We start from the raw sequence: 18,959 nt of genomic DNA on the forward strand, positions 1-18,959 counted from the left end.
TATCCTATGGATTGCCAAAAGAACAAACAAGCATGTCTAGGAGAAAGTGACATCAGAAGCAAAGATAATGAAGCTTCATTTTTCCTTGGAGAAGGACATCATGGTCAGAAAAATAGTGTTTGGCAAGAGAAAGAACTTCAAACAGCTGTTTAGACACAGCGACTGCAGCAATTGTCTTAAATATGTGAAGATGGCACAGGATAGGAAAGAGTGCAGATCTATATTGTTCATAGGGTTGTTTTGAGTCATTCACAACTTGATGACACCTAACAACTACAGGACAGCAGGAGCTGCAATGACCGGTACAGCTCTTTGATTACCTCTCTTATCTCCCTGGTTTCCTTAGGGGTGCCTCACACTTTCTCCAGACGTGTCTTGTACAGAGTTGCCAAACCTACCAAGGACATTATTTAGTATATTACATGCAATAAGTGGGGCACACTTATAACCTGCTGCTATTTATAGAGTTTGCAAGTGAAAAACCAGGAATGTTTTCTATTAAAAATATAAAATTATGTAAGAACCAACAAAAAATATGGAAGAAATACTCAGAATCACTGTACTTAAAATATTTGATTACTGCTCAATCATTCCAGGAGATTCCATATGATCATCATCCCAGGGGACTGATGGAAGAAGTCCAGCCTTCACAGAAGACAGCACAGAAGACAAAAAGTAATCCTCAAGAAATTAAAGGGGAGCCCTGGTGGCTTAGACGTAAAGAATTGGGTTGCCAACATATATGCAGTTTGAATTTACCAGATGTTCCATGTGAGAATTATGGGCAATCTCCTCCAGTGTGATTTATTGCCTCTGGAAACTCACTGGGGAATCAGCTATGAGTCAGTTCTGATTGGACAATACACAGCAGTGATTGAAGTAGTTCAATATATAGATGCAAACCTGACTAAGCTTACCTGTTTATGGCAAAGAATTTGGAAGAGAACAACCAGCCTAAATGCCTGTAAGAGATACATATTTGTTTCTAGTTCCAAAACAATGATCGAATAGAAGGTAGATATTATCAAAAAAGTCATTAATATTGCATACAAATAGAGTTGTTTTATGATAATTAAGAACTGCTAGCTTAGTACCTCTAGAAAGAACTGCTAGAATTTAAAGTCAATTTATGAGGAGAGTGGAATGAGGATATCATTCTTTATGACAGACGAATCATAAGAGCAGGAAATATCAGAGATGGAGTTTTGTTAATGTGACCCATAGAGAATTGTTCAGATAAAGACTTGCCTATGTCGAAGTTTTAATATACTAGTGGGTCTTATGAAAAAAATGAGTAATCTCCTCCCAACAATTATCAGCTTCAGAAATGCTCTGAGTGTCAGCTCCACAGAAATAAGTTTGAGTTGTTTATATAGACTATATAAATGCATCAGAATGTGTGGATAACATTGAGAAAAATTAGAATCTCAGAACACTCAAAAGTACTCTTGTAGAACCTGTCTATAAACGGAAAAGGCATTAGAATTGACCGCATGGTTTAAATTTTTTAAAAAAAGGTATGTGTCAAGTTCATATCCTAATCTTTATACTTATTCACCTCATATGTGGAGCAAATAATTAAAGAAACTAGATTATATGACATCTGGACTCAGCATTGGAGGAAGTCATATCAACAACCTGCCACAAACAGATGAAACAACCTTTCTTTGAGAAGATAAAGACTTAAGTAAGTCATTTATTTACAAAGCTCAAAGTTACAGTCCTCAGTATGGATTGCACTTCACAACTGGAATAACAGGAAACAGCACAATAAGTGGAAGGAAAATGCAATTGGCCAATGATTTCCATTTGCTTACATACACAATCACCTCCCATGGGCACAGCAGGTAAAGAAGCCAGTGATCCGTGGCATTGGGCAAATATGCTGCCACAGAAATGTTTAAAGTACTAAAGATCAAGGATGGCACTTTAAAGACTAAGGTGGCCTGACCTAAAACATGAAATATGTTTACGGCATTGAAGTCTATGGGGGAGAGAATAGTCTAAAAGTATTATATTTTAGGGCATTATTTTTATCGTAGGAGTATGCAATGAGGGTTGCAGAGTGGATTATATTGGGGGTAGGGGTTGGGGTTTGGGGAGGTGCGGGGAGGGATTGTGTACCAATGAGGGAGTTTTTCTTTTGCTTTTCAAGGAAAGGAACAAAGAGGGGGGAGGGGTTTGTGCGGGGAGAAGGGTGCAACAATGAATGAATGGAATCCCAAAATCTCTGTAGATGTTCATTGAAATGAAAAATAAACAACCTAAAGAAAAAAAAGACATGACATTTACAATTGTGCATTTATACATGTGAACATTTTACAGTACATAAGCAATATGGAAGAAAAACAATACCTTTGAACTGTGGAGTACCAAAAGAACAAACACATCTATCCTTGAAGTACAGCAAGAATGTGCCTTAAAAACAAGGATGGTGAGATTTTGTTTCACATCTTTTGTCAAAATTACCAGAAAGGGCTAGTCCCAAGGGGGTAAAAGAAATAAACAACCAACCAAACAAACAAAAAACCACCAGAATGAAAAGTGGTGGGCCATTAAAAAAGGGCCAAATGACCACTAGCATATAAATATAGTGACTATAACAATTGGCTTAAGTACAGCAGAAATTGTGTAGATGGCATAGTTTAGAATAGTATATATGTACACAATAGCCCGAATACTTGGAGTCTGTTCAATAGCAACAAAGAGAGAGAACATTTTATACTCCCAAATTATTTACTTGATCTGAAAGTAAAATTTAATTCACCATCATATTTTTCCTATCAATCTTACTTTTATGTGACTTTATTGAATGTTAAATCTTTAATTGTCCTCTTTCTTATTCTGCTTATATTTTCTTGTTTCCCCTTCTAAGAATATTTATAAAAATTTTCTTTTCATACAAATTTGAATTTGCCTTTTGAGAATTTACCGCAAGACAACAGAATCTCCCCCAAAACCTGTGACCTCATCTTAAATATAATATCTTCTCCACCAAATTGTTCTGGTTTGCGTGGTAACTTACAGGTCACTTACATAACAACAACAATATGGTTTTATAGGGAGGTCTGGTAGCCCCATGCTAAGGAATTATACTGCCAACCCAAAGATAGTTGCTTTTATTTACCAAATGCTTCTTGGGAGAAAAAATTAACAATCACCTTCAATGTGACATATCACTTCTGAATACTTGTTGGAGGGTCAACTACAAGTCAGTTTCTCAATAGTATTTAACAACAATAACAAGTTGATATTATAAAAATAAAACTCAGGATATGTCATCCTCCCCACCAAATGTATGCTGTTTTTATTGCTAGGGTCATTGAGTTGAGTCCAATTCATAGTGACCCCGTGAACAACGGACCTGAATCCTGTCCTGTGACATCCTTACCATCTCTGAAGCACTTGAACTCTTTGCTGCAGTCACTGTGTCAATACACTTGTTGATCTTTATCTCTTCCACTGACCCTCCACTCTTCCAAGCATGATATCCTTTTCGAAGGAATAGCCTCTCCTTATAACATGTCCATATTATGAGAGATGAAGCTTTGTCATCCTTGCCTTCAAGGATCGCTCTGGTTATACCTTTTCCAAGACATGCCTGTTTATTCTTTTGGAAGTTCATGGGATATTCAGTACACTTCTCCCACACCACAACTCAAAAGCATCAATTCTTTTGTATTCACAAGATGATAAACTAGTGCCTACAGGCTATAAAATTGGAAAGATAATGGCTGGGAGGAGATTTTCGTACAAGTGGGCCATGTCTAAGATCTGGGGTCTTGAGATAAGTAGAGATAATGCTTTGTGAACTATAATATTGTGGAGAGATCAAAAGCTATCCAGAATTATAATTGTCATTAATTAGGTCTTAAAAATTTAATGCCAGATAGATTTCTATTCTCAGGTAGATCGTGGAGGGGTCAGAACAGCTAGATGATGAAGAGTTATACAATATTCCTATCATATATGAACTGAGATTATTGAAGCCTTAATATTGAAAAGATGTCTGAGAGCTTAACATAGCACTGAGGTAAGTGTGGCTTGATACTAATAAAATCAAGATTAAATTTCTCTTTAACACCAAGAAATTCTGATAGCTTGTATTTGATTTATTACAGATAAAGGTTCATGACATATTTTACATCTGAGATTGTAGGTATATAAAACATAAATTTATAAATATCTATATTTTATAGACTAGCATAATAAAGTTAATACTAATAATATCGATAATTTTAGTTATAAATTTTAAAATATTTAAAATAGCTCCCAATAAATATACAAAACTTTTGAGAAAAAATTAAATTTTAATTTTAAAATTTGAATCATATTCAGGATCATTTAGCTATTAACTCCCAGTGATCTCAAAATAATATATGTGAAAGTTAGTCAAATATTTCAGGAGCCAAAATGCAGAGACAAACATAAACAGAGATTTGTAGGTTTTTAAATTACATGTTACAATTGAACTGTGATCACCATGGTATTATACATTCATAAATTGAAAATCACATGTAAGACTTAAGTAAAAAACTAGTTTCACCTTGATTTAATGGAAATGTGAATTAAGTCATCTGGACAGGGTGATATTAAGCCTATAAGATCAAAGAGTGCTATTTTCAGTTGCTTTTAAAAATAGGCTGTGTTAATCAATTTCCTTAGCTGAATTAACATAACATGACCCCAACTTTAAAAGGCACTTAATTTTCTATCATCAGTACTGCTTCAATGAAGAAATAAAATATAAAAATTAGAAGACATGATGAATAGCCTTTATTCTAAGGTCAGGCATAAGATACTCCAAGCTAATGGAAAACATCATTCTCAGCTATAGCAAACGAGCCCTATGAGCGTAACAAACTGCTGATACCATCCTGGAAACCATCTTGAATGTCAGGGGATATGCTCTTCATTTGCAGTGTTTGATTGTTCATATAAATATTTAATGAAAATATTATTAGACTATTCAGCTGAGTGAAATAAACTGATGGCACAAGGAGCTGAAGAAGCTTCCTAAATATTCACTAAATGAAGTGGCATGATAATTTATTTTGCATATTATATAAGTCTTTTGAGATGTTTTGTACTTTTAAACTTTTTACCACTATTTAAAAGGCATCGTTACTGTGATAATTATGCCTTTTTAATGGGTCCTTACGGTTAATGAAAATACAGCTCACATTTCATACAGAGAAAGAGAACCGTCATCTACCTGATATGGAGGAACATAAGGTCCTTCTAATTCTTCGCATTCACTTACCTTTATTGAATCACACCATAAGTGTTAACTCTACACTACATACAAATTAGACAGTGGGTTTCCCAAATATAGAACTGAGCAGAGTACAGAGATAAGACACAAAGAGTTTTCATGATCATCTATATTTTGATACTTGAGAAATGAGACTCCACTGCTCTACATTTGGTATGATGTTGTTGTGTACCATAGAGTTGGAATCGACCCATAGCTGACCCTCTGGTGGGTTTTCAGAGACAGTTAATGTCATGAGAGGAGATTGTCCATTCTTCTCCCGCAGAGCAGCTGGTGGCCTCGAGCGATGTGTCTTCTGGACCTCAAGGCAGCTTCTTTTCACTAGGTCACTGTAGGACCCAACATTTTGGTATATTTTTAAAATATTATTTTAGGGGAATGAGCAAAAGAAATCTTTGGAAAAATGAGCTTTATATTTTTTTATATTAGTTTTTTAATTATTCATTTCAATGAACATCTACAGAGATTTTTAAATTCTAAGTTCAAAATATTTCAAATTGCTTCATAAATAATGCTGTGTACAATTATACTTTTTAAAATTAATTTTAATGAATGTTTACAGAAATTTTGGATTTTCATTCATTCATTGTTGCATTTTTCTCCCTCCCCCCAATTTGCTCTTCTCTTTGAAAAGTAAAAGTTCTTTCATTGGTATATACAATCCCCACTCCCCCAAATACACTCTACTATGCAGCCTTTGTTCTGGACTGTTGTCATGACCATAATACCCCATCACATAACACTTTTAAACATTTCTCTCCCTCATCTGTTTCAATGCAGTATACATAATTTATCTAATCTTTCTCAGTCTTGCCCCAACCCTGATATCAGTCCATTCTACAACAGTGGCACTATGCAGTATTTGTTCTTTTGTGACTGAGATATTTCACTCACCATAATATCCTTCTGGGTCACCAATTTTGAATAATACTGCATGAGTACCTTGTTTTTCAGTGCTGTATAGTATTCCATTGTATGGATATACCAGAGCTTCTCTATCCATTCAATTGTTGATGGACACTTAGGCTGTTTCCAACTCTTTGCAATTGTGAACAAAGCCACAATAAACATGGGTGTGTGGTAATATACTTTTTAAAAATAGTGTTTAAGGACCATGTGGAAATATGTAGGATAATAAAGCAGAAATAAAATATAGTGTGAAAGGTGTTCTTTTAAGAGTCAGGAATTAAAAAGTGTTAACTTTTCAAGAGTAGAATATAAAATGAGAGCAATCCAGAAAAGGATGGGGGTGTACGTGCGTGTGCACACTATTTTTTCTCACTTCTTTTTTATTCCAGAATTGTAAAAGGGCTGTAGCTACAGATTTATATCTGAAGTGTGAAGTATCAGAAACATCTATCCAACTTTCTGTCTTTCTCAGTATATTTAGAAGCAAAATAAAATGCTTCAGGACTTTACTATGTCAAGAAAATAATATTGAGCTTAACTTTTGTAGCTTTCAGACTTCTGTGAATCAGCATCTTCTATATATCAGAGTATTTTCCACAAGTAGTGGTTATAGCTTATGACTATCACAAATTTTTATACAGATTTTGACAAAATACCTTTATGAATAAATACTATTAATATAGAAATAGTATATTGCAGTCTGTAACTTGAAAAATAATTCTAGAAACTTGGCATCAATTAGTAGCGCTTTAAAGTTAATTTAGACTTTCTTGATGACATGTAGAAAATGGTTCTTCAAGAGAAGACTTAGTCATGTTAAAAAATAAAATCAAATCATACTGTTGAAGGTATGGCTTTAAGGATTGTTTTTTCCTGTTTTGTTTCTGTTTTACTATCCCTTTCACTTGAGTCAGTAAGGAATTACTCTTCCAATCCAGAGATAGGTATTCCAAATCCAACAGCTGCTTTGGAGAAAGACAAGAAGTCTCTTCCTGTGCAGTTTATAGCTTCTGAAAAGCCACTGGGAGCTCAGATATGAGTTGGTTGTAACTGGGTGGCAGGTAAACGCTGACTGGATGAAAATGAGTTTGAATTTTGAGGTTTCTCTTCCTTTTAGGTCTTCATTTTTTTATAAAATATTCAAACTTCTGATAATGGCATACAAGGAAATTAAGACCACCTTCCCTGCTTAGAACAAAATACATTGAATTCAATTTGAAGGTAATGCAGTTATATTAAGGCCATGCTGAATTATGGAGTGAAGATGTGAGAAAAGGTAACAATCCAAGAAGTTGAATCTCATATTTAAGGATGTCCAACTTTCTCTTTTTTTTTCTTTTGAGGCTTATTTATTTAAAAATTATGTAAGGAATGGTAACATATCTATCTATACATATCTATCTCTGGTGGCTTAGAGGTAAGAAGTTGCATTGCTAACCAAAGGCAGATGATTAGAATTCAGTAATTGCTCCACGGGGGAAATTTACATCCTGAGTAATTTACATGCTCTGAAAACCTCCTGGAGCGTCAGCTATGAGTTGTTGCTAACTCAACTCAAGTACAAAACCATAATACATATAGAGGAGAGATAGAGATAGAGAACTTCCTGAATATGCAGAACTATTTAAGTATATTAAGTTACTACCAAGGAGCTCTAATATCGCAGTACATAATGTACTGGTATACTAAGGGAAAGGTTTGTGGTTTACATACACCTTTTCTGCATGGGAGAAAGATAATCTTGGAAAACTGAAGAAGGGTGTCATGAGTCAGAATTAATTCAGTGACAGTGGGTATTTATTTATTAATACATGCACAAAATGCTTGTTGATTGTGATTGGATTCACAGTCAACACTCTTGGTACCTGCAATCAAGAAATCACAAGACGAATTGCATAGGGGGAGCCTGGTGTCAGGGACATTTCCAAAGTGCTAAAGAGCAATTGTGTCAGTCTAGAGACTAAGGTGTGCCTGATACAGGCCATGGTTTTTGCAATTACTTGCTATGCATCAGAGAGCTAGACAGTGATTGGTGATTAGGATAGCAAAAGAATCAATGCTTTTGAGTAGTGGTGCTGGAGAAGAATATTGAACATATCATGGACTGCCAAGAGAAGAAACAGATCTGTTTAGAGATGGTGAAACCAAGTTTCTCCTTAGAGAAAAGGAAGCAAGGATTTTGAGGCTTCATATCACATACTTCGGGTGCATAGCTAGGAGAGTCCAGTTCTTGGAAATGGACATCATGCTCAGAAGGGTGGGGGAACAGCACAAGAGAAGAAGACCCCAGATAATATGAGTTGATACAGCAACTGGATTAAGGGGATAGGTGTGTTGGAATCAGTGAGACCGGCTCAGGATAAGATAGTATTCAAAACTTTTATACATGTGGTTGCTATGAATCACAGACAACCTGATAACACATAACAACAACGATCAGGCACCATTGATTGAATATGACTCCTAGGCCTATCCTATCCTGTCATCCTCACCATCTCTGAAAAACGTGAACCCTTTCCTGCAGTCACTGTACTAAACCATCTATCTCATTGAAGATCTTCTGCTCTTTCACTGACCCTCCACTTTTCCAAGTATGATGTTCCTGTATAAGGAATAGCCTATCCTAACAACACACCTAGGGAACTCTGGTGGCCTACTAGTAAGAGGCTGTGCTATAATCCATCTATGATTCAAATTCACCAACGGCTGCTCAGGAGAAGGGAAATCTCCTCAGGTTCAATTTACAGTCTCTGAAAATCCATATTCTCATAGTGGAGTATCCACTTTGAGTTGGTTCTAACTCAATGGTACACAGTAACCATAAAAACAAGAAATACGTATAACATATGTGAGATGAAGCTTCACCATCCTTGCCTTCAAGGAGCACTATAGCTCCACTTTTCCCAATATATATCTGTTTATTCTTTTAACAGCCTATGGGACACTTCATACTCTTCTCCAGCACCAGAACTCAAAGGCATCTATTCTTGACCTGTCTTTTATTGTCCAGTTCTCAGATGCATAACAGGTGAGCCTGGTGAGAGTTCTAGGCAATAGGCCAAAGCTTGTCAAGGTTTTTTGATAGCTGGCACTAGTCAATGTTTTGTGATCAAAGTGAAGTAATTCCTATGTTCAAGATAGTCGTTCTAAGAGGAGTACATCTCAATGTTGGAATGCTTTTAAAACAGCTTCTGGGTCTAAATATAGGCTTGATATGAGCATAACTAAGTGTTTATGGATCTCCATTCTTTTCTGTGTTTGCCATAATTTTTTTTTAATCCACACAGTTAAATGTTTGCATAGTCAACAAAACACAAAGAAATATCCTTGTAGAAATCTCTGCTTTTAGTAAAGATCCTCCTGACATCAACATTGATATCCCCGGTGCCACAGACTCTTCTAAACCTAGCTTGAATTTCTGGCAATACTCTGTTTCTGTATTGTTGAAAATGTCTTTGAATGTTCTTCACTAAGGTTTTACTTGCATGTTACATTTTGTGAAAATTTTCATATTCTGATGGATTACCATTGGTTGGAATGAGAACAATATTGATCTCTTCTTGTCAACTAGCCAGGTAGCTAGGTGTATTCCAAAATTTTTTGGTATATACTGGTGAGCATATCCAAGGCTACATATTTTTGTTAAAAACTCTTCAGTTGGTATCCCTTCAGTACTCAGGGCCATATTTTTTCCAGTGCCTTCAGTGAGGTTTAAATTTCTTCTTCATCACCATTGATTTCTAATCAAGGTTTTGTGTCAGCCAACTCTATTTTTTATATATGTATTTATTTATGTATATATTTGTGTATGTATGTATTTATGTATGTATTTATTTATGTATATATTTATGTGTGTATGTATTTATGTATTTATTCATTTATGTATGTATGTGTGTATGTATTTATGTATGCATACGAAGGGACTCTGTGTATTCCCTCCACCTTGCTTCGAAGACCTGGATTGCTCAAGAAATGTGTAAACTAGCATCCTTGAATGATGCAACTCGAGTATTGAATTTGCTTTTCAGTTCTTTCAGCTTGAGAAATGATCAAACATTTCCTTCATTTTTCAGTTTTTAACTTCAGTTCTTTGCACATTTCCTTGTATGCACACAGCTCTTTGAAATCCTCTGTTTAATAATTTACCAATTTTTTCTTTGGTTTTGACTTTTCAACACTCTAGTGCAATTTTCAGAGTTTCTTCTGACATCCATTTTGGTCTTTTCTTTGACCCTGTCTTTGCAATGACTTTTTAAAAAAATATTCTATATTGTTTACTTACAAAATTTGTATACTTTTTTTTCCACACCAGATTTTGCCCATTTTCTTCACCGCCCCAACCATCAAATTGTGTGACCCTATGATTTATTTTCTCCCCTCATTCTTAGGTCTCTGTTCTCAACATATCCCCTCTTGGATCCTCGTAAATTTCTTACACAATATTTGTCCTTGTGAGACTGAGTTAGTTCACTTAGCTGAACTAAAAAAAAAAAAAAAGCTCTTGTACTTTCTGTATTTTTCACAGATTATTTCACTGATATTTCACTGATGTCATCCCATCAGAGCTTATCCACTCATTGATCATTAGGGTTTAGTGTCTCAGATCCATTCTTTTTTATCCCACTTTATTTTTATTTTCTGTTGGTTTGCATACCAGTTCATATACATTGTGTATCATTAATGCACACTGTGTTTCACATATTTCTACATCCAAACTGTGTTTCAGTCACTCATCTACTTTGTGTTTCATAAAATTAATCATTATTGACCTTTTATTGATCAATTATTACCTCATTTTTCAGGTCCTCATTGGATCTTTTTTAATTCATTCATCCCTTACCCCTTTTACCCCATGAACCCTGTTATCCTAGTGATTTCTTCCCATTCCCACTCTTTGCTCTCCCGGCGCCCATCCTTTTCCCTTTTGAACCGTTATCTACCTCCTAGAAGTTATCTTTATATTCTTACAATAATAGTCTTAAGGAGGTGGCTTTCTTTTATTTTTATGAAACTGAGTTCACTCAGAATAATTCCCTCTAGACTCTCCCATATTACATAGTATTTTACAAAATCATTGCTCCTTAGTTCTGCATAGTAATCCATGTGTAAATGTACTATAATTTCTCAATCCATTCATTTGTTGGTGGGTATTTGGGCTGTGTCCATTTCCTTGGCATTGTGAATAAAGCTGCTAAGATTGTAAGTGTACAAATCCCTATTTGTGTCTCAGTTTTCTTTTCCTTAAGGCATGCTATAAACATGGATTTCACCTGATGCAGATAGATTACATCTGTGGAAAGAACCACGGGAGAAGCACAATATCAGCTGTGAAAACTAGGTTGGGTGCTGATTATGTAACAGATTACCAAGTACTCATACACAAGTTCAAGCTAAAGTTAAGGAAAGTGAAATAAAATTCATGGGAACCAAAATATTACCTTGAGTCTATTCTACCTGAATTTCAGAACAATCTCTGGAACAGTTTTCAAGCCTTGAACACTAATGAGTGAAGACCAGATGAGTTGTGGGAGGACATCAAGAATATCATCCAGGAAGAGTGCAAAGGGTTGTTACAAAGATAGAGAAGGAAGATAAGATCAAAATGGATATCAGAAGAGACTCTGGATATTGCACTAGAGTGCCAAGAAGCCAAAGCTGAGGGAAGAAATCAAGACGTTAAGGAGCTAAACAGAAGATTTCAAAAGGCAGCGTGAGACAAAGTAAAGTATTATAATGAAATGTGCAAAGACCTGGAATCAGAAAATCAAAGGGGCCAAACTCGCTCAGCATTTCTTAAGCTCAAGGAACTGAAGAATAAATTCAAGCCTCACTTAAAAATGCTGTGGACAGAATATCAAATGATCCTGGAAGTAGTAAAAGAAGATGGAAAGAGTATACAGAGTCATTATAACAAAAGGAATTGACAGACACAGAAAAATTTCATGAAAGAACATATGATCAAGAGCCTGTGGTGATGAAGAAGTTCAAACTGTTTTGGAAGAACTGGCAAGAAATAAGGCCCCAGGAATTGATTGTATACCAATTGACATATTTTAACTATCAGATGCTGTCCTAGATGTGCTCACCAAGTTGTGCCAAGAAATCTGGAGAACAACCACCTGGCCAACTGACTAAAAGATATCTATATTTGTTCCCATTCCAAAGAAAGATGATCTGATAGAGGGTGGAAATTATCAAACACTATTATTAATATCACATGCAAGCAAAATTCTGCTGAATATTATCCAAAAATGAATGAAACAGCACATCAACAGACTACTACCAGAAGTACAGGGTAGGTGTAGAAGGGGGTCGTAGTACCAGGGATATTGTAGCTAATGTTAAGTGTATCTTGACTAAAAGCAGGGAATACCAGAGGAAGTCTATGTGTGTCTCATTGATTATGCAAAAGCATTTGACTGTGTGGATCACAAACTATTTCTAAGTTTGAGATAATGTGAATCCCAGAACACTTAATTGTGTTTATGTGAAACCTATACTTGGACTAGGATGCAGTTGTCAGAACAGAGCAAGCAAACACTTCGTGGCTCAAAATTGGGAAGGATATATGCCAGGGATGTGTCCTGTCTCCATACCTTTTCAATCTTTATGCAGAACAGATTAACCAGGAGGCTGGCCTGGATGAGGAGAAATGTGACATCAGGATTGAAGGAAGACTCATCAATCTGCTTATGCAGATGACACAACCCTGCTTGATGAAACTGAGGAGGACTTGAAGCACTTGCTGCAGAAGGTCAAGCACTGCAGCCTTCAGTATGGATTGAGGCTCAATATCAAGAAAACAAAGATTCTCACCACTGGGACAATTGGAAGCATCAGGATGGGTGGTAAAGAGATTGAGATTTTTCACAGCTTTATTTGCTTGGCTCCACAATCAACACTCTTGGCACCAGCAGCAAGGAAATTAAAAGATGCATTATGATGGGAAAGTCTGAGGTTAGAGACCTCTCTAAAGTACTGAAGATTAACGATGTCATTCTGGAGACTAAGGTGCACCTGATACAGGCCATGGTCCTTACAGTCACTTGCTATGCATCAGAGAGCTGGACAATGATGACAGAAGGAAAACTGATGTCTTTGAGCTGTGGTGTTGGAGAAGAGTATTGAGTATACCATGAACTGCTAAGAGAATGAATAGGTTTGTTCTAGAAGGGGAGAAGCCAGGCTGTTCCTTGGAGGTAAGGATTCTGAAGCTTCCTCTGACATACTTTGGACATGTTGTAAGGAGGGAACAGTCCTTGGAGAGGGATGTCATGCTTGGGAGGGTGGAGGGACAGCACAGGAGAGGAAGACCCTTGATGAGGTGGATTGATTCAGTGACTGGGGCATTGAGGATAGATGTGTCAAAGACAGTAAGATTGGCACAGGTTAGAGTAGGGTTTGGTGCTGTTATACATAGGGTCACTAGGAGTTGTAGGCAACTTGACGTCATACAACAACAACAACAACAACAACATATTCCTGGAAGTGCAATAGCTGTTTCATAAGGAATTTCTACGTTCAGGTTTCTCAGGAAACACCAAGCTCCTTTCCAGAGTGGCTGTACCATTTTACAAACCTGCCAGCAGTTCATGACAGTTCCAAAGGTTCCACTCCTCGTCAACATTTAATACTTGCTGTCCTGTTAAACTTTGTCATTGCTATTGGGGCAAAATGATATCTCACTGGGTTTTTATTTCTATTTCTTTTATTGCCAGAAATCTTGGGTATTTCTTAATGTGTCTGTTGGCCGTCCAAATGCATTCCTCTGGGGGTAGGGAGGAAAATATGTAACAATGAATGAATGAATGAAAATCCAAGTTTTCTGTAACTTTCATTAAAATAACAATTTAACAAGAAGAAAAATGCAAGGGAAGGAAGGAAGGAAGGAAGGAAGGAAGGAAGGAGAGTGAAAGAAAAGAAAGAAAGAAAGGCAGGAGAGGGAGAGACGGACAGGGGAGAGAGGGAGAGAGAAGAGGAAGAAGAAGAGGAGGAGGAGAAGGAGGAGGAGAGAAGAGAGAAAAGAAAAGGAAGGAAGGAAGGAAGAAAGGAAGGAAGGAAGGAAGGAAGGAAGGAAGGAAAAGGCCTTTTGTCCATTTTGTGATTGAGTTATCAGTGTTTTCCATGGGAGGCCTTATAATATTCTGTAACTTTCATTATGAGACATTTTGCCAAATGTTTTTTCACAGTATGTAGGTTGGCTTTTCACTCGATTGGAAAAAAAGTTTTGAAACATACTTGGAATTAATTTTTAGAAGGTCCCATTAGTCAATTTTGTCCTCTTTTGGTTATGTATTTCTGGTTATACTGTTGTTGTTGTTAAGTACTGTCAAGTCGTAGATGACTCATATCAACCCTATGAATGAAAGACCTGAACACTTGTATAACTTTCATTGTTTCTCCAAATTCGTAGAATTTCTGGAGGCAAGCTGTTTTGGAGGCAAGCTATTTAGGAAGTGGATGGCACTCCTACTTCAAGATTGTTTTAATCTGGAGCCCCACCCAACATTGTCCACCATGGGTAACCATTATCACATTTGATACATCAGTGACACAGTGTTTAGAATCACAGCAACCACAAGTTACCTCTGTACAGCATCTGGTTGTATTAGGCTGTCTAAATTTGGTCCCATTTTACCTCTTAGAGATTTTTATTATTTTGGGTTTTACACCTAGGTCTCTGAGGCTGCCTTGATTTTATTTTTGTGTATATTGTGAATTGTGGATCCTGCTTCAGCTATCTGTACGTCGATATCAATATCCAGTTTTGCCAGCACCATTTGTTGAAGAGGTTGTAGTTTCTACATTTGACACGCTTGTTTCTTTGTTGAGGCTGACTGAAGGCAGACTGGTTAATTTCTAAGTTCTCGATTCTGTTCCATTCATCTACATATCTGTTATTGTAACAGTACCATGTTGTTTTGGTTATTACACCTTATATAGTGGTTTTAAGATCAAAGAGTGCTATGCCTCCTACTTCAATTTTGTTTTTCAGAAGTGCTTTGCTTATTCAGGATCTTTCCTTTCTAAATAAATTGCCAATAGCTTTTTTTCTCTATCTTTGAAAAATGAGCTTTTTATCTACATTGGTATTGCTTTAAACATGTAGATGGCTTTTGGTAGGATTGTTATTTTCACAACAATGAATCTTCCTGTCCATGAACAGAGAATATTTCCCCATTTAGTTAGATTTCTTATTGTTTCTTGCATTAGTGTTTATAGTTTTCTTTATAAATATCTTTTGTGTCTCTGTTGTTGTTGTTGTGATATGCCGTCAAGTCGCTTGTGACTCATAGTGACCCTATGTACAACAGCCCTAAACTCTGCTCTATCCTGTGCCAATTGCACTGTCTCTGACATTCCCATCCTGATTATCCCAGTCACTGAATCAATTCACCTCATAGAGGGACTTCCCCTCCTGCGCTGTCCCTCTACCCTCCCAAGCATGATGTCCTTCTCTTTCACTTTGTTAATGATATTGCTTGTTTATTTTCCTTTTTAGGTTTACTGTAGAAAAATGCCACTGTTTTCTACACGTTAATCTATCCTGCCACACTACTGAATGAGTCTACTAGGTCTAATAGTTTTTTTTTTGTTGAATCCTTGGAGTTTCCTTTGTACACTATCATATTATCTGCATATAACAAGAGTTTTACCACCTCACTGCAGATTTGGATGCCTCTTATTTCCTTCTCTTATCTTATTGTCCTAGAAAATCCTCTAGCACAATATTTAATAGGGATGGTGATAGGGATGGTCCCTGTTCACAAGGGGGTAGGGAGTGCCTTTACTCTTTCTTTATTGAGAATACTACTGACTCTTGGTTTTACATATATACTTCTCCCTATGTTGAAGAAATTTCCTTTTATTTCTATTTATTGTTTTAACCAGGAAGTGGTGCTGGATTTTATTAAATGCCTTTCCTGCATCAGTTGTTAATGTGATGTATTACATTGATTGCTTTTCTTATGTTGAACCATCCTTGCATACCTGCTATGAATCCCACTTGGTCATGAAGAATTCTTTTTTTATATACTGTTGGAGTCTATTGGACAGGATTTTGTTAAGGATTTTTGTCTGTATATCCATGAGGTCTGTAGCTTTCTTTTTCAGTAATGTTTTTGCCTGAATTTGGTATTAGTTTTATGCTTGTTTCATAGAATCACTCAGGGAGATGCTGTTATCTCAAGGCAAAATTAAAAAGTGCAAATTAGAATTTGACAATTTTCTAGACAAATTTGTTGTTCATGGACTATCTAGGAGGAAGCAGATTAGTAATTTTTACATAACCAACAGCAAATATGTAACAGACTTGAATTTAAAACAATTCACCCCCAAATTATAAAGACAATCTGAATTATTCATGCTCTTGCTCATTTAGTAGTAACAATGGTAAATTTTCTCTGCAGGAAGATTATAGTATTCTGTGCTTCAAATTATTTATTTAATAAAACAAAGAATAACACAATGCATTATGATAATAAAGTAATAATAACAATAATGTTAATAATAAAATAATCAGACTTTCAAAAACCTAACAAGATCAACAGAGAATACATTTAATGAATTTATAGCACACAAACTTTAAAATCACTATTTTTTTTATATTAAAGGAAATATAACACACAATTGAAATGTTATCATGGATTGTATTGGGGGAAATAGGTGTATAATATTTATAAACATTAATAGAAGGAAAACTGAAAATCAAAACAAAAATTAAGAGCTAAATGTTGGGTGTAATTGAAGAAAGGCATATTTACTAAGTTTCAAGCAGAATCAAAAAATATTGTCAGAGGAAAGCTGTAGGAGGTAAAATTATGTACTATACAAGAGAGAAAATGTTAAGTATGTGGCAAAGTAGATGAAAGTCTAAATTTAGGCAAATAGAATTAAAGGAGATTAAAAAGGATTGTTGTTGTTGAGTGCCATTGAGTCAGAATCAATCCATAGCTGACCCCCCTGTGGGTTTTCAGAGGTAGTTAATCATACCAGAGGAGATTGTCCATTGTTCTCCCACCAGTAAAAAGGATTAGGCAGGAAAATATTGTTTATAAACCCGAAAAACAAGAAGAAAAGGAGAATATTTCATTTTATAACTTTTCTAGAGATTTAATAAGCAGATAATATTTGTTAATAAACAATCCTAGTTGATTTCATTACTAATTTTCATAAAATAATTATTAAAAGTGAACTTCTATAATATGTTGTTGTTGTTGTTGTTATGTGCCGTCGAGTCGTTTGCGACTCATAGCAACCCTATGTACAACAGCCCTAAACCCTGCTCTATCCTGTGCCAATTGCACTGCATCTGACACACCCATCCCGATTACCCCAGTCACTGAATCAATCCACCTCATAGAGGGTCTTCCCCTCCTGCGCTGTCCCTCCACCCTCCAAAGCATGATGTCCCTCTCCAAGGACCTGTCCCACCTTGCAACATGCCCAAAGTATGTCAGACAAAGCCACAGAATCCTTGGCTCCAATGTGATGCTTGGTTTAATCCTCTCCAGGATGAATCTGTTTGTTTTCTTGGCGGTTCATGGTACATTCAATACTCTTCTCCAGCACCACAGCTCAAAGGCATCAATTCTTCTTCTGTCCTCTCTAGTCATTGTCCAATTCTCTGATGCATAACAAGTGATTGCAAAGACCATGGCCTGTATCATGCGCACCTTAGTTTCCAGAGAGACACCATTGCTCTTGAGTACTTTAGAGAGGTCCTTAACAGCAGACTTTCCCATTGCAATACATTTTTTGGTTTCCTGACTGCTGGTGCCGAGAGTGTTGACTGTGGAGCCGAGCAAACTGAAGCTGTGAACAATCTCAATCTCTTCGCCATCCATCCTGGTGCTACCAATTGGTTCAATGGTGAGAATCTTTGTCTTCTTGACATTGAGCCTCAGTCCATACTGAAGACTGCAGTCCTTGACCCTCCACAGCAAATGCATGAGGTCCTCCTCAGTTTCAGCAAGCAGGGTTGTGTCATCTGCATAACGCTGATTGTTAATAGATCTTCCACCAATCCTGATGCCATACTTCTCTTCATAGAGCCCAGCCTCCCGGATAATCTTCTCTGCATACAGGTTGAAAAGGCATGGAGACAGGACACATCCCTGGCTCTATAATATAGATGAAAAAAAATCTTCTTCAATAATTTTATCAGGTAATGATATTCAGTGTAAATGTAGTAATGAGTTTATAAGAAAGGAAAACAAAAGATTTTAATTTTAAGCATAAATTAAATTATATACAAAAATAAATCATATTAACCTCAGTATTTTTTTGGACATGATACTCTATAATAATTTTGGGTTCTCCACAAAGACTCTGTTGACTAATATGGAAGTGATCCTCCTACCCAGCCAAAAGAGAAGGCACAGGTATGCTACAATCAAAGAGGAGACTAAGGAAGGGAAGGGTCCTAGGAGCCATCCCCAGGTTCTGTATACCTGGGAAGTTCTCAACTTTGCACAAAGACTCTATTGCCAAAGTCAGAAGTGGTCCTTCCCACCCAGCCTAGGAAAAATGCAGACAGGTACACTGTTAGCAGAGATCACCATTGAGACTGTTATCATGCAGCAATCATCCACTCTTGGAAAGGTAAGGGTCCTGGGCAATATTCCTAAGAAGTCCACAATTTCCCGCAGAGGCTTTATCAGCTCAAAGAGGAAGCATCTACTCTCATCACTTCACAAAATGTCAAAGAAGCAGCATGTAGTATCAAACATTATGAAAAAACAAAGTAAGCCTTCTGCTAAAAATAAATAAATAA

The sequence above is a fragment of the Elephantulus edwardii genome, unplaced genomic scaffold, assembly GCF_000299155.1.
Source record: "Elephantulus edwardii isolate Elephantulus edwardi_28Jun2011 unplaced genomic scaffold, EleEdw1.0 scaffold00022, whole genome shotgun sequence".
Lineage (NCBI taxonomy): Eukaryota > Metazoa > Chordata > Mammalia > Macroscelidea > Macroscelididae > Elephantulus > Elephantulus edwardii.